Source organism: Aquarana catesbeiana, linkage group LG01 (genome assembly GCF_042186555.1).
Source record: "Aquarana catesbeiana isolate 2022-GZ linkage group LG01, ASM4218655v1, whole genome shotgun sequence".
NCBI classification, from domain to species: Eukaryota; Metazoa; Chordata; class Amphibia; order Anura; family Ranidae; genus Aquarana; species Aquarana catesbeiana.
In genome coordinates, this window is record NC_133324.1 from 407,923,023 (window position 1) to 407,937,570 (window position 14,548).

At 44.8% G+C, this 14,548-nt stretch overlaps 1 protein-coding gene across 2 annotated transcripts in view; it reads left to right on the top strand.

Annotated features, from left to right (window-relative positions):
- KDM4C (lysine demethylase 4C) overlaps positions 1-14,548 on the top strand; it is an 852,000-nt gene that overhangs the window by 108,099 nt on the left and 729,353 nt on the right. The window lies entirely within an intron of this gene.

Sequence of the window (14,548 nt, forward strand, 5' to 3'; positions counted from 1 at the left end):
TTTCAGTTCTGCCCAGCAATGCCACCAGTTTTATCAGTGTCACCAATCAGTGTCATCAGTGCCACCTGTCAGTGCCCACCTATCAGTGCCCATCAGTGCCACCCATAAGTACCCATCAGTGCCACCCATAAGTACCAATCAATGCCACCTACGAGTGCCCATCAGTGCTGCCTATGAGTGCCCATCAGTGCCGCATACCAGTGCCGCCTATCAGTGCCCATCATCAGTGCCACCTCATCAGTGCCCATCAGCGCAGCCATCTCAGTGCTCGTCATTGAAGAAGAAAACGTACTTATTTACAAAAAATTTTAACAGAAACAAAAACTTTTTTTTAATTTTCGGTCTTTTATTTGTTGCGCAAAAAATAAAATAAAAACCGCTGAGGTGATCAAATACCACCAAAAGAAAGCTTTATTTGTGGGAACAAAATGATAAAAAATGTGTTTGGGTACAGTGTAGCATGACCGCGCAATTGTCATTCAAGTTGCGACAGCGCTGAAAGCTGAAAATTGGCCTGGGCGGGAAGGTGTCTAAGTGCCTGGTATTGAAGTGGTTAATTATGTTAGGTCATGGCACGTAGACAAATGGTGTGGAGGCACATCCCAGCAAGAGATGTGTGAGGAGGGGCTGCCTGCTTATCATACACCCCTTTATGTGTTTCAACTGTAGTTTGTTTGAATGTACAAGTGTCGAGTTCCCATTCTTTCTTGTCCCCTACCCCCTCTATGACAAGGTTAAGGGGAGTGTCCCTAACTGTGTTTGTTTAAAAGAGTATGTTCTGTACTTAATAAACCATTTATGCTCTGCATGTTGAACCCTCAACATCTGTGTGGTTTGCCTCGTGATTGGGGGGGTTAAGGGCTGGTTATGGCGAGTCTGCCGGCTGCAGATGCGTTTGTAGAACAGGAGACACGGGTCTGGCGGAGGTGCCCAGCCGAGGTATCAGGGATCCATCACATCTACCCACCTAATTAAGCTGCACAAGTACTGTACAAGCCCTATCAATGGACATGCCAGGTGTAGCGTGTATACTGGATTAGTCGTTCGAGCAGCTCCAGTCCTTCCATAGCAGGCTGTGTGTGTGGCCCTGAGATTGGCGCTATATTGTGACAACGTTGTAATTATTTTTTTTTGTATGTGTTTTTTTTAATCTGGGTGTACCGGGGGGATGTCTCCACTACAATGGTGCCATCCAACCTATGGTGGACTAATCCCATTGTTGATTTTTCAGTAAAGTTTTTGTATTTTTTAATACACTGTGGTTGATCCTCATAACTGCTATCTCTTTGGAGACGTCTTTGTCTCAGCACTGTTTTTTATGCAAGGAGTCCTAGATGCCCTCTTTGCAAGGGACTTGGTCTTTGGGGAAATCCTGTCCATCCCATCAATATTCTTGAACACGGTACAAATTAATTTGTTCCTTTTTAACACTGGACCTTTCAGCTGCAAGATCACCTGAAAAGAATCCATTCTGACTATGACATAGCCTTACATAAACCATCAAGGATGCACCAGGAACCAGCCCTACTCAAAGAGGAGCAGACTTGACTTATGCTTGGGCAGAGCTTCATGTTCTAGGCCTGTTCGCTGTCCACATCCCCGGCGTGAAAGAATGGCAAGTACATTTTCTTAGCTGTCAGCACCTGGGTCTCCACCTGTGGTGTTCCAAGCCTTTTGCCACAAATGGAAGACCCCGGATGTGAATCTTCTTGAATCCAAATTCAACAACATGCTGGACAGGTCCAGCCACGTCCAGAGACCTCTGGGCCTTTGCAGTGGTTGCGTCAACAACTCAGTGAGATCAGTTCGACCTGATTCATGCCTTTCCTCCTCTACAGCTTCTCCCTCATGCTCTGCATGATCGAGATGGAGGGCATTTTAAGTCATTCTCATTTAAGAAAACTGACTCCTGGCAGATTCTCTGTGGACCAGTCCACCTTTTCTATATCGTACATCACGGGACACAGAGCCATAGTAGTTACTATGTGGGTTATAGGCCACCTTCAGGTGATTGACACTGGCACACCCTAAGATAAGAAGTCCACTCCCTATATAACCCCTCCCACTATTGGGAGTGCCTCAGTTTTTTCGCCAGTGTCTTGGGTATTGGTCATGAGTAAAGATGTGCAGTGCTGAGCTCCACTGGAATATTCCTTGCTGGGGCAGCCTGTGCAACCGGATCCATTCAAAGTGTCTTTTCAGGCCGAATTGAATGGTGCCCGGGCCTTTTGGAGGATGAAACGAGGTTCAGCCCGTAATGCTTCTCTTTTTAGAGAGCTGGACCCCGGGATCCATTGCTTTTTGTTTTTTTTCAGCCATAGTTTCCTGGCGGGGTGTTTTACGGGTCCAGGAGTGTGCATCCCCCGATTAAAAATCCTCCTCCGCTCCCCCTCGTTCCCCGCAGCCGCTTACCTCTCCTCTACAATCCTCTCCTCTATCGCGGGCTGCGAGGGGCGCGCGGTGGAATCTGTCAGAATGGAGAGCGGAGAAAGGGGCCGGTATATCAATTACCGGCCCTTTTCTTTTCTGAATGGGACACAGAGCGTTTGTTACCGATCGATCTGTGTCCTGTGATAACTGAGCAGAGTAACCTGTGTGTTACTCTGCTCAGTTTATGAATGGAGAAGAGCCTCTGTCTTCCCTCCATTCATCTTCAATGCAGAGAAAAGGACTGGGGAACCTGTATCCTCTGTCCGTTTCTCTGTCTCAAATGGGAGATGTCAGGGGTCTCGGTTTAGACCCCTGACATGTCACCAAAGCCCCCCAACAGGGCTGAAATAAAAAATATATAAAGATATAAAAATAAAATTGTAAAAAAAAAAAAAAAAGATAAAAAAATGAAATTTGAAAATAAAAAACGACTGACACCACATTATAAATAGATAATTGCGCTAATATTAACCTACTAATATTGCACAGTGTACCAGCAAATATGTGAATAATTGTGAGCATCTATTGAAGCATACAAAATAAATACAATTAATAATTTCATTCTGTGTAATGATAGCAATAGAGCAAACTTTTGCCACAGGTAAAGAAAATCACATATGCAGGAATATATATATCTATATCTATATCTATCTCTGTGTCCAGGAGCAAATCCCCCCCATCAGACCAGTGGAGTGTCTGCAGCCAGGGCTGAGATTATGCTGAGGTGTGGAACATCCAATCCTGGCAGAGCAGCAGAAGAAAGGAGTGGGAGGGAATTAAAAAATAATGCATGTCTCTTAGGCTAGTGCACTAGATATGTAAATCACCTGTCACTCACAGCAAGGGGGAGGATTTGACAAAGTTTTTCTCTTTGTCAAAATTTATCTCACTGAACAATAAAAGAGGATTGCTTAGAGCTGGATTAACTCTTTCTGGCAAGACTGGGCTCAAATAATAGGAAATCGTATACTCTACATTATGACATAAAAGCCTCCTTGCCGCCTCCCCCCCCCACGCCGATTCCGTCGGATCGCAGGCCCACGCTCGCGAGGAAAATGCTCCTTTAAAAAGAGGAGGGGCGCGGTATACGAGGGGGCGTGGCTTGGTGCGGCGTTGACGTGCAGCAACGTCCAGCGTGGGAGAACTTTTAAAAGCTCCATTAGGCTGGCTGCAAGCTGTCGGAGGGACACAAGACCAAAAAGGGGCATGTAAGTGGTGACACAGGCATTCCCTTGGCACATTTACTAAAGCACCAGGCTGAGCACTAATAGCAGCGACAGTTGCTGGACTATTTGCTCAAGCAGTGGGTGCGATTTCTTCTGGTAGTACCTCTGCATTTGTGCAATGGGCTGTGGTCAGAAGGGGAGGTACAAACACCCCAAAAAAGGGCTCAAGAGGGACTCCTTCAAGCTCTAAAAAGCCTAAACTCATCTCTACAATGGCATCCTCCCCTGAGAGTTCTGAGGTGGCTGGTCAGAGTGAGCCATCAGGGCCGTCAAGTGTTGCAACTGTTTCCAACACTGCAGCCCCTGTCTATATTACTGAAGAAGTTTTTTCTGCAGCCATGATAGGTTTAGAAGATAGGTTAGCGGCTTTAATCGCATCCCAGTGTGGGACAAAACGCGACAGGTCCCCTTCCATTACCCAGGACCCTCAAACTGAGGATCTCGGGGTGGGGGAAGATGTATTTCCTTCAGGGGACCATGAAGAGGCTGATGACTCCTCTTCTGAGGGGTCAAATGCAGAAGGATCAGCTTCACAATCTGATAGATTGTTGGTGCAATCTCTCATTGTGATGGTCCGTTCCACATTTATGCTACCCTTAACTGAGTCGGTTAATAAGCCCACTTATTGTTTGGGTTCGCTAAAGCCTCCTCAAGCCGTGCATGCCTTTCCTGTCCATTCATTGCTGGAAAAACGTATTTATTCTGAGTGGGATCACCCAGATAAGCATTTTTTTTTCCCTCCTAAAAAGTTTTCAACACTTTATCCTATGGAGGAAAAATTCACTAAGAAGTGGGAGATACCAGCAATTGACGCTGCTATATCCTCTGTTTGACTTGTCCGGTAGACAATGCTCATATGCTTAGGGATCCAACGGACAAAAAGTTGGAATTTCTTTTAAAAATACTTTCTCTGGCAGGTTCAGTGACTCAGCCTGCGCTGGCAGCAATTGGTTTATGTCAATCCTTGAGAGACCAGTTTAAACAGGTGCTCAAGGTTATTCCTGATCAGCAGGCCCAGGATTTAGCCGAACCACCAGCGGCGTTATGTTTTGCAATAGACGCCATGAGAGGTTCTATTCTTCAGGCCTCAGGCCTTGTGCTTGGGCTGGTGCATATGCGTAGAATCTTATGGTTGAAAAATTGGTGAGCTGAGGCTCCATGCAAAAAGCTCCTGGCTAGTTTTCCTTTTCACGGTGAACGGCTGTTTGGGATGATTTGGATAAATATATCCAAAGAATTTCTGCTGGAAAAAGTACTCTTTTGCCAGTTAGGAAGAGGAGTAAACCTGTTTTATTTAAATGAACTCCTTCTCCAGTGCCAGGGGCATCAGCCTCCAGGCAGTCACGACGGCCTCCGCCGTCGGGTTCAAGAGGTAAACCTCAGGGTCAACCCCTGGGAGAGAAAACCTATGTAGCGCTGGTAGATTTGCAATCTACCGCATGTTAGGTAAATTTAGTAAATTGTGTGTTAGCTTGGCTGACGTTGCAGGTGTTTCCGTGCTGACCGGTGGGTGTCACTGTTACCACTTGTCAAAGTTGGAAAGGCAACGTGTTGAAGCGTATGGATGCTCCTCTGTCCCGGAGGCACGCTCGGTGGAGGTGGTCCTCCGAGTTGCATTCTGGGCGAGGGTATTTATGGGACAGACGCCATATTTTGGGGTTAGTTTTGCAGCCACCTGCTGGCCCTCCTGACCGACAGGTATGCGTTAAGGAGCTACCTCGTAGTCCTCCATCCGGGAAGCCCACGATACTGCGGCGCAGCGGTGGGTTCAGAGGCTTGTCTGGAGCCTGCCACCGCGGCCGAGGAATGGTCCTGAGCTGTCGGTCCTGTGTGACAAAGCTGGACAACCAAGGAGATCCCAGGGCAGGACCCGTCTTGGAGAGATCACGCCGCATGCTGGTCTATAGAGGGGCCTGGTGACTCGGTTGAAGGACGTATCCAGAAGTAACTATACAGCATAGTGTTGCCAGCTCGGCTTAAAGGTTCAAGCACTGTGACTGACTTTCACTACCACAAATCTATACATCCTGTGGCAGAGGATCGTACGGATTTTATTCCCAAACAAGTCTGTGGCAGAGACTTTGATTCGTGCTGCGTACTGGCTGCTAGACCGTTGAGAGAGGCCTATCCAGACGAGCAAGGAGTGTGTCCCACAAGGGGAGCGCATTTCAACTAGTATTTGAATTATACCAAGACCTTTCGCCAAGAGAACCCTTTCAGAGAATATTTGAGTTTCTTCTGCGAGTTTCCTTTCTACCTCTTTCCTGCTGCTTCCTAAGTCGTTTGTTTAATAAAGCATTGAAAACATACTCCAGTGTTGGTGCGTGTGTCGTCCAGAAGAAACTCAACGGAACCCTAGACCCGGTGCCGGTGAAACAGAGGGAAGCAGAGTGAAGGTAACAGACCCGCTTAAACCAGCAGCTCCAGCTCCACCGTGAGTTAGTGCTACACCTACAAAACAAAACACTAAAGCCTCTTTATGAAGGGGCACCCCCGCTAACTCGAGTGGGGGGAAGACTTCTGCCGTTCTCAAGGATCTGGCAGGAAGAGTGTCGAGTGTACAGCCCAGAAAAAGGTATTCTTGCCCCAGGCAAAGATCAGTTCCATAAAGGAACTGATTCAGGTGGTCAAGGCAAAGAAGAATCCTTCCATTCGACTTTGCATGAGGTTGTTGGGAAAGATGGTGGCTTCATTCGAGGCCGTTCCTTATGTTCAGTTTCATTCGAGGCTGCTGCAGAACAGTATCCTATTGGCTTGGAACAAGAAGGTCCAAGCGCTAGATTTCCCAATGCGTCTACCTGCAAGGGTGCGGCGGAGCCTCAGTTAGTGGTTAATAACCAAGAATCTGCAGTAGGGAAAATCCTTCCTACCAGTTACCTGGAAGGTGGTAACAGATGCCAGCCTTTCAGGTTGGGGAGCAGTCCTGGAAGAAGCGACTGTCCAAGGGAAATGGTCCAGATCAGAAATGAACTTGCCTATCAACATTCTAGAGATTCGGGCAGCACGCTTGGCCCTGAGGGCCTGGACGCTCAGGTTACGGAATTGTCCTGTCAGAATCCAATCCGACAATGCCACAGCAGTGGCTTATATCAATCACCAAGGGGGCACGAGAAGTCGTCCGGCCCAGAGAGAGGTGAATCATATCTTAACTTGGGCAGAAAACAATGTACCTTGCCTATCGGCAGCCTTCATTCCAGGAATAGAAAATTGGCAGGTGGACTACTTGAGTCGCCAGCAGTTGTTCCCGGGAGAATGGGTCCTTTACCCCGATGTCTTCCTGGCAATATGCCGGAGATGGGGGGATCCTGGACGTAGATCTGTTTGCGCCCAGGTTCAACAAAAAGATCGACAACTTTGTGTCAAGAACAAGGGATCCACTAGCATGCGGAACAGATGCCTTGGTGTTCCCGTGGAATCAGTTCTCACTGATTTTTATGCATTCCCTCCTGTTTTGCTGCTCCGCGATTTCTTCGCAGGGTTAAGCAGGAAGGGAAGTCAGTGATTCTTGTGGCCCAGAAGATCCTGGTATGCAGAGATCATAAGAATGGCAGTAGGGGAACCATGGACCCTACCACCACGTCCAGACCTTCTCTCGCAAGGTCTGGTATTCCATCCTACCTTACAAAAGCTAAATTTAATGGTTTGGCTATTGAGACCCACATTCTGAAAAGGCGTGGGCTATCAGGTTCTGTGGTATCTACCTTGATTACTGCAAGGAAGCTGGCCTCCAGAATCATATATTATAGCGTCTGGAAGGCATATGTCTCCTGGTGTGAATCCAGGGGTTGGCATCCCAGGAAGTATGTCATAGGTAGAATCCTTGACTTTCTGCAGATGGGGTTAGAGATGAAGCTGGCCTTGAATACTATCAAAGGTCAGGTCTCTGCCTTATCGGTATTGTTCCAACGACCACTTGCTTCGCATTCTTTGGTTCGTGGTTTTATTCAGGGTGTAACACTCCTTAATCCTCCGGTTAGGTCACCCCTGAAACCTTGGGACTTGAATTTAATTCTGTTGTTGTTGCAGAAACAGCCTTTTGAGCCGATACGGCATATTCCCTTGGTCCTTTTGACAAGGAAACTCATTTTTCTGGTAACCATATCTTCTGCAAAAAGGGTATCAGAGTTGGCTGCTCTTTCTTGTAAAGAGCCATATTTAATTATTCACAAGGATAAGGTAGTATTGCGTCCGCATCCTAATTTTCTACCGAAGGTAATGTCAAGTTTTCATTTAAACCAGGATATTATTCTGCCTTCATTCTTTCCAGAACCCTGTTCTACGGAAGAGAAATCGCTACATTCTTTGGATGTGGTGAGAGCAGTCAAAGTCTACTTCAAGGCGATTGCTCAGATTAGAAAAACAGATATTTTGTTTGTGTTGCCTTAACGTCCTAAGAGGACAGGCAGCATCAAAATCTACTATTTCTAAATGGATTTGGCAATTCATTGTTCAAACATATGGTTTGAAGAGGAAGATTCCACCCGCTCAAATCAAAGTGCACTCCACTGTTAGTGCTTCGTGGGCAGTGCATCACCAAGCCTCCATGGCTCAAATCTGCAAGTCCACAACTTGGTCTTCAGTCCATACATTTACCAGACTCTGTCAGGTGGATGTAAAAAAGTGTGAGGATATTGCCTTTGGGCGTAGTGTGCTGTAGGCAGCAGTATAAGTCCTCTAGTCTCATGGTGCCCTACTTTTGTTGTGTCTCCCTCCCCTCAGTTGGCATTGCTCTGGGACATCCCATATAGTAACTACTGTGGCTCTGTTTTCAGTGATGTACGATAAAGAAAATAGGATTTTTATAACCGCTTTCCTGTAAAACCCTTTTCTTGGAGTACATCACGGGACACAAGGTCCCTCCCCTCTTCTAATACATGTATATTGCTTTACTACAAAACTGAGGTACTCCCAGTAGTGGGAGGGGTTATACAGGGAGTGGACTTCTTGTCTTGGGGTGTGCCAGTGTCCATCACCTGAAGGTGGCCTATAACCCACATAGTAACTACTATGGCTCTGTGTCCCATGATGTACGCCAAGAAAAGGATTTTACAGGTAAGCTGTTATAAAAATCCTATTTTTGCTTTCTTGGTCCCTGTCTTTAATGGTATAGCAGCTGAAGCCCAGATCCTGAGGGGCAGGATCCCAAAGGATGTGGCCATCCCTTCCCATCTTGGAAAGTCTACCATCGCACCTGGAAAGCCTATTTTGCGTGGTGTGAGACCAGGAAATTTTCATCCCTGTAATTAGTGGCAGGCATCCTGTCCTTCCTCCAGTCCGGTCTAGACCAACATCTGGCCTTGAGTACCATCAAGGGGCAATCTTGGCCCTGGCTGAACTTTTTCAGAAACCTTTGGCCTTTTAATGCTCTATTTTAAGCCTTTCCAGAGGGTTCCTACGGAGGGCTCCCTGGTTCCTACAGAGGGTTCCCTGCTTCTTGCACCTTCATTCCTAGGTGTATTAGAATAAGGTCTAAGGGATAGAGTTCCTCCTTTCCCTGTTAAGACACACACTACTAGATCTGTTGCTTCATGGGTCTTCAGCATGATGCACTTCCTAGATTTGCAGGCTGTCACCTGGTCTTCTGTTCACACATTTGTTCATTTTTACCAGCTACATGTTTAGGCCTCCTCTGACCGTTTCAAGTGTAAGATGCTGCAAGCTGTTCTTGGAGTTCTGTTGGGTCTTTCTTGATTTGTTTATTATATGGGTCAGTTAGTATTTGTTTGCCGTGTTTCCTATCTTTTTGTTGGACTGCTTTTGGACTTCCTATGGTTCAAGACAAAAGATCCTGTGTCCTGTACTGTACGATTTAAGGGCTGCTTCCCGCTGATATGCTGTACTTTGGCTGCAGTGTACCTGCAGTTTTGGTATATGTTAGCTGCTCTTTGCCTTTAGACATATGTTCTACATGCAGGATTTTGGGTGCACTTTCAGAAAACTGACCAAAACCATGGGACATAATAGTCTATGGCAAAATGCAGCTAATACAAACCAATACCATGGGTACACTGTGCTGCACCCATTCTGTGGCCAAAGAGCAGCAGGCCAGTGTGAAGTCGCCCTAAGGAAATAGGATTTTTGATGGAGTACTGTACAGGGCACATGTCTCTCCCCTCTTTTCTTATGATCTTTTTATTGCTACAAAACTGAGGCTAGCTGGCAGTGGAAGGTTTTGTGTAGGGGATGTCACTGCAGCTTTTGTTTTACTGGTAAGTAAGAAACCCTGTTTTTTTAGCACTTGGAATATTTAGTTGAAAGTGAGGCAACAGATGCAGGGAATGCATACTGTAAAATGAGAGACTGTAGCACATTTAAAATTCCCTGTACCGTGTATTTTGTCTTCGCCTGTGATCGCGTTATGTTTTGCTTCATCCACAAGGTGGTGTTCTTGTACAGTTCATTATCTGCACAGCTTTCTGCAGTCTCAAGCTTGCAGGATGCTTTCTATAAATATAGATGCAATGGAAAGTGAACAATCTGCAATGGGCTGTGTTTTTTGTCAACGAACACATACTGTACAGTCTGCTCTGTTGTCTTTTCAGATTAAATGCTGTGAACCTATCAGCTGGTTAGCAGCTTCATAGTGTTAGGATTTTGAGTAGAAACAAATGGCTGCGACAATTGCATGCTGTAAGGTGCACAAGTGATCACATCAGAAGAGACCACCTTTTGTAATGCATTAGACGGGGAGATTTTCTCCGATTTAACTGTCTCTGCCAATAAAGCAGAGATGAATAGAAATAAGCCAGCACTGCACTGAATTGCTAATATGAGGAACTAATGGGCTATTGCCTGATAAGCACAACACAGTATGAGAGGAATTTTTAAGGGATGTGCTTTTATCAGATCTGCACATGTATGGCTAAGATAAAAAAGAGCACATTTTATCTCCCTAGGAGGGTGAGTGTTTTGCAGGATTTGGAAGTGTTTCCTGGGATTGTAGTGCTGCATTTTTGCTAGCTGTAATCAATAGCAGAACCCCTTGCAACATATGATTCTGCAATTAAAATACATATATGTAAATTATTTATTTATATTCCTGGTATAGGCACCCTGGCAATTCGCTACCTCTGCCAACCTGAACTGTGAGGAACTTGATTCCTCCTGTTTCCTGGTTCAGCTTTATAGCTAGCTATGTCACCTGAATTTGCAGTACAGTGATTCATTGTCCTATGAGCAGCCTGGAGGCAGAGAAGTGACATGGAGAAAACTACATGGTGGAATTAGGCGAATGGGAGTAATCTGCTTTGTTGTGTAGTATGCCAGAGGTGTATGTTTTTGCTTAATCTATTCTACTTTGTTGATGCCAAGTACCATTTCTCATGGTGGTTTAAGGAAAGTACAGTAGGTCAAGTACTATCAAAGTACAAAAGCATTTACCCATTGTCAAGTAGTAGGCAAAATGACTAGGTTTTAAGCAGAATTAAAGAATGACCAAATTGCTTTTTAACATCTGATATCAGGGGGTTATAACAAATGTTGCTCTTCCTCATTTGGCTGTGTTCACCTTTTCATACAAGCATGTTTCTGGTACAAATTATGTTCACAATCCAAAGTTTTACTGTATGTGTAACAATATTGTGCAACTTCTACATCTAGAAAAGTGTGTGTGTATATTTTTTTTCTTTTTGCATACATCTAAATAAGTATGTTTTTAAAGACTAGACTGAATAATGCAGAGCAGTGGCAAGTGGAACAATGCAGCCACATATGAGATATGAGAGGTGTCGGCTCAAATTTTAGTCGCATAATCTTAATCGCATAGTTTTGTTTTTATGAAAAAAAAAAAAAAAAAAAAAAAAGCAACTTTGAGATGACATATTGAGGTATTGGACAATTGTCCATAGTAAATGATCACTTGAAAAGCAGCATGGTGGGGTAGCTTGGGAGTGGATGAAATGATACTATCTAAAAAGAAAATGGTGCATCAAAATTGTCCCAACACACGTTTCTTGGTTTCCTGCCACATCATCAGGGGCGAGTGCACCAATGTCTGTAAAAAAGCATAAATAAACGATATGGTCCAAAGTTACACCCAAACACAAGGGAGACTATATATGTAAAGGAGGGGAGAAATAAACGCATCGCGCTAAGTATTTGCATGTCAATTAAGTCTAGACCATGTGAACAGGAGAACTGGTGGCTGCTTGAAATGTTCATCCTGGGAGCTGAGGAAGGGGCCCGCAGGAGAGCCGGATGCACACAATGATCCCCAGAGAAAAGGAAACCAGTGGTCAAAAAAAAAACAATTTGGTCTCCAATGCTGTAAAAGTTAATAAATCAGTTAGACTATGAGTATAAGAAGGTGTATTATATTCTTGAAAAGCATTGAACAGTAAATGGAGCCCAACAACAAGATAAGTGGATAGAAATTAAGTGTGGAAATAGTGAAAAAAAGGGGGCATACCTGCTCAGAGGGAAAGTTAGAGTGCAGAGGATATAGAAAAAATGGACAGCCAATGCAATCAAACACTGAAAAGCATAGGCAGAAAGCCTTTGCTTGATCCACAGATCTGTGCAGTATGCTGCGGGAGGTGCTACCAAGAGAGCTAGCAGAGTAAAATGGGCCTGTACCATCTTTTACCCTTTACACGGTTGGTAGTCTCAGATTTTGAGCTCCTCCCATTACAATTTTGCCATATTAACATTTTGCCATGCGTGCTGTTTAATTGTTCTCCTCTGGATGCCCAAGGATTATCCTCCCAGGAAATAGTAGGGTGGCATAGATATGTGGTGTACTCTTCAAGTAAAATGAGTGTGCTGAAGACCCTGCTGCCAGATTCCCAGACAAATCCATTAAAGTGTTTGTTAACCCAAAAAAAAATAAAAATCCTGTTCCTTTTAAAGTATGCTATGCAGCACAGTGCTTGTGCTGTGTAATTTGTATATTGCCTAAAAAACCTGGCTGATCCTGCCTGGCTATACCCTCCCCCCTGTAAACTGACCACAGTTTACCATGGCTGCTGAGCCCTGACACCGTGGTCAGTTTACGTGCCTCCATCATCCGCTGCTATCTGCAGCTCTCCGGTGTTCTCCTCCCTCCTCCCCTCCCTGCCTGTCAGCTCTGTGTCAGGGCCTGCTCCCCTCCTGCTGCTAAAATTACTTTTATTGTTTCATATAATCATCTCTGGGTTCTAATGACAGGTGCTCCTGTCTGTGTTTTATACAAAAAAAAAAAAATGCCGCCTTTACCGTATTTCAGTGTCTACTGACGATCTTGTGACCAGCTGGTGCTCTCTCTCTTTTCCTCCCCTTGTCCCGACTAACATCAGCGGGGGAGTCTCGACCCTGCCCGCTGCAGCTGTCAGACAGGGAGAGGAGAGAGCCAGCCAGTCATGTGATCGCCGGGAGACACTGTGAAATACGGTAAAGAAGGCATTTTTTTAAAATAAATCAGACAGGAGCACCTGTCATTAGGACACAGCAGATTATATTAAGTAGTCAAAGTGGGTTAACAACCACTTTAACCTTTTGGGGGGCAAGAACCAGACTGCTATTACCTTCTGTGGAGAAGTTCTTTTTGGCCTGTTGCTAAAATACGCTTATAAAAAAATACCCTTATATTGAAGCTGAAGCCTTCTGCGTGTGTCTGGTCAGTACCACCACCTACCTGTGACATTTCTCGACGAGGTTGTTTAGTTCAGCTCCCAAGGCTGGTTTTAAACTAAACAAACAAGTTCTTGAGCATAGAGTATAGATGGTGCAGTATTGGGTCTTGTTCACGTTCAGCAGATCTCAACTGTCCAGGGACACTGTATAACATGTGGATTATAAAAACTACTGTACCACCAAAAAAGTTGGCAAGCTGCTAGCACTACAAAGGCATAAGGTGCAGCGCTAAATGGATGTGTGTGCAAGTATGCAAACAAAGTGACAGTGCAACGCTGAATATGGCCAATGGCTGGCACCTACAACATATGTAAAATAATGGTGATATAAAAAAATGTAACAAAGCAATAAAGACTCTCAATGTCCATCATACTGAATCTAAAAAAGATGTGAGTCTAAACAAAAAGAGTGACCTCAAGTGAAAAACAGTTCATGAACGGTGAAAGATGTTCTGCCTTTGTGAATTTGAGCCACCGTGGAAAGGGTTAGCTGTACCCCTTGGAAAGGGAAACCACCATGGATAGAATTCACCATCCAATGTGCAGCCACCACCAGACAGGATGATCGGGTACTCTTACCACATAATGTGGGCCCTCTGCCAACAGCAAGGAGCCAGACAGGCAAGAACACTGGAGAGACTTGGACTTCACAGGAACCAGCATACAAGTATGCACAGCAGCACAGATCCAGCGTCCAGAAAGTCTTGGGCTTCCACCATCAGAAGGAGGATCATAGAAGGAAGAAATCGCCACATAGTGTAAAATCCTTAACTAATGTTTTATTGAATAAAGTAATGCACTTAAATCAATGTAGACAAATACAGGCACTGTATATAACGTGATCACAAGGCATGGAATAGAACGCAGTGTGATGGAGCCAGCACAGTATGGGCTGACGCGTTTCATTCACTTTAATTGTTTGCATACTTGCACACACATCCATTTAGCGCTGCACCTTACACTGTATAACATGCCACAGGTATAAAAAAAAAATGGCTTACACCCCCCCCAAAAAATGCCTTTTGGGGTCTTTTTTTTAATGTATATTTGCTGTGTACAACAATGCAGAATTAAAAGTGTTCGTAGAGTTTACACTTTCATTTTATAAACATTCGCAACATAATAACAATACAAAAAATAGTTCTATTTGACAAGCTAATATTAAACTTACTTGAAAAATCTCCTTTCATGCTGAGAGTTCTCCTTGTCTGCTGGCCATCTCTTTCTTCAGTCTTTGGATTCCCTGCATGCGTTTCAGCTTCTCCTTTGGTTTACGTTTGATTT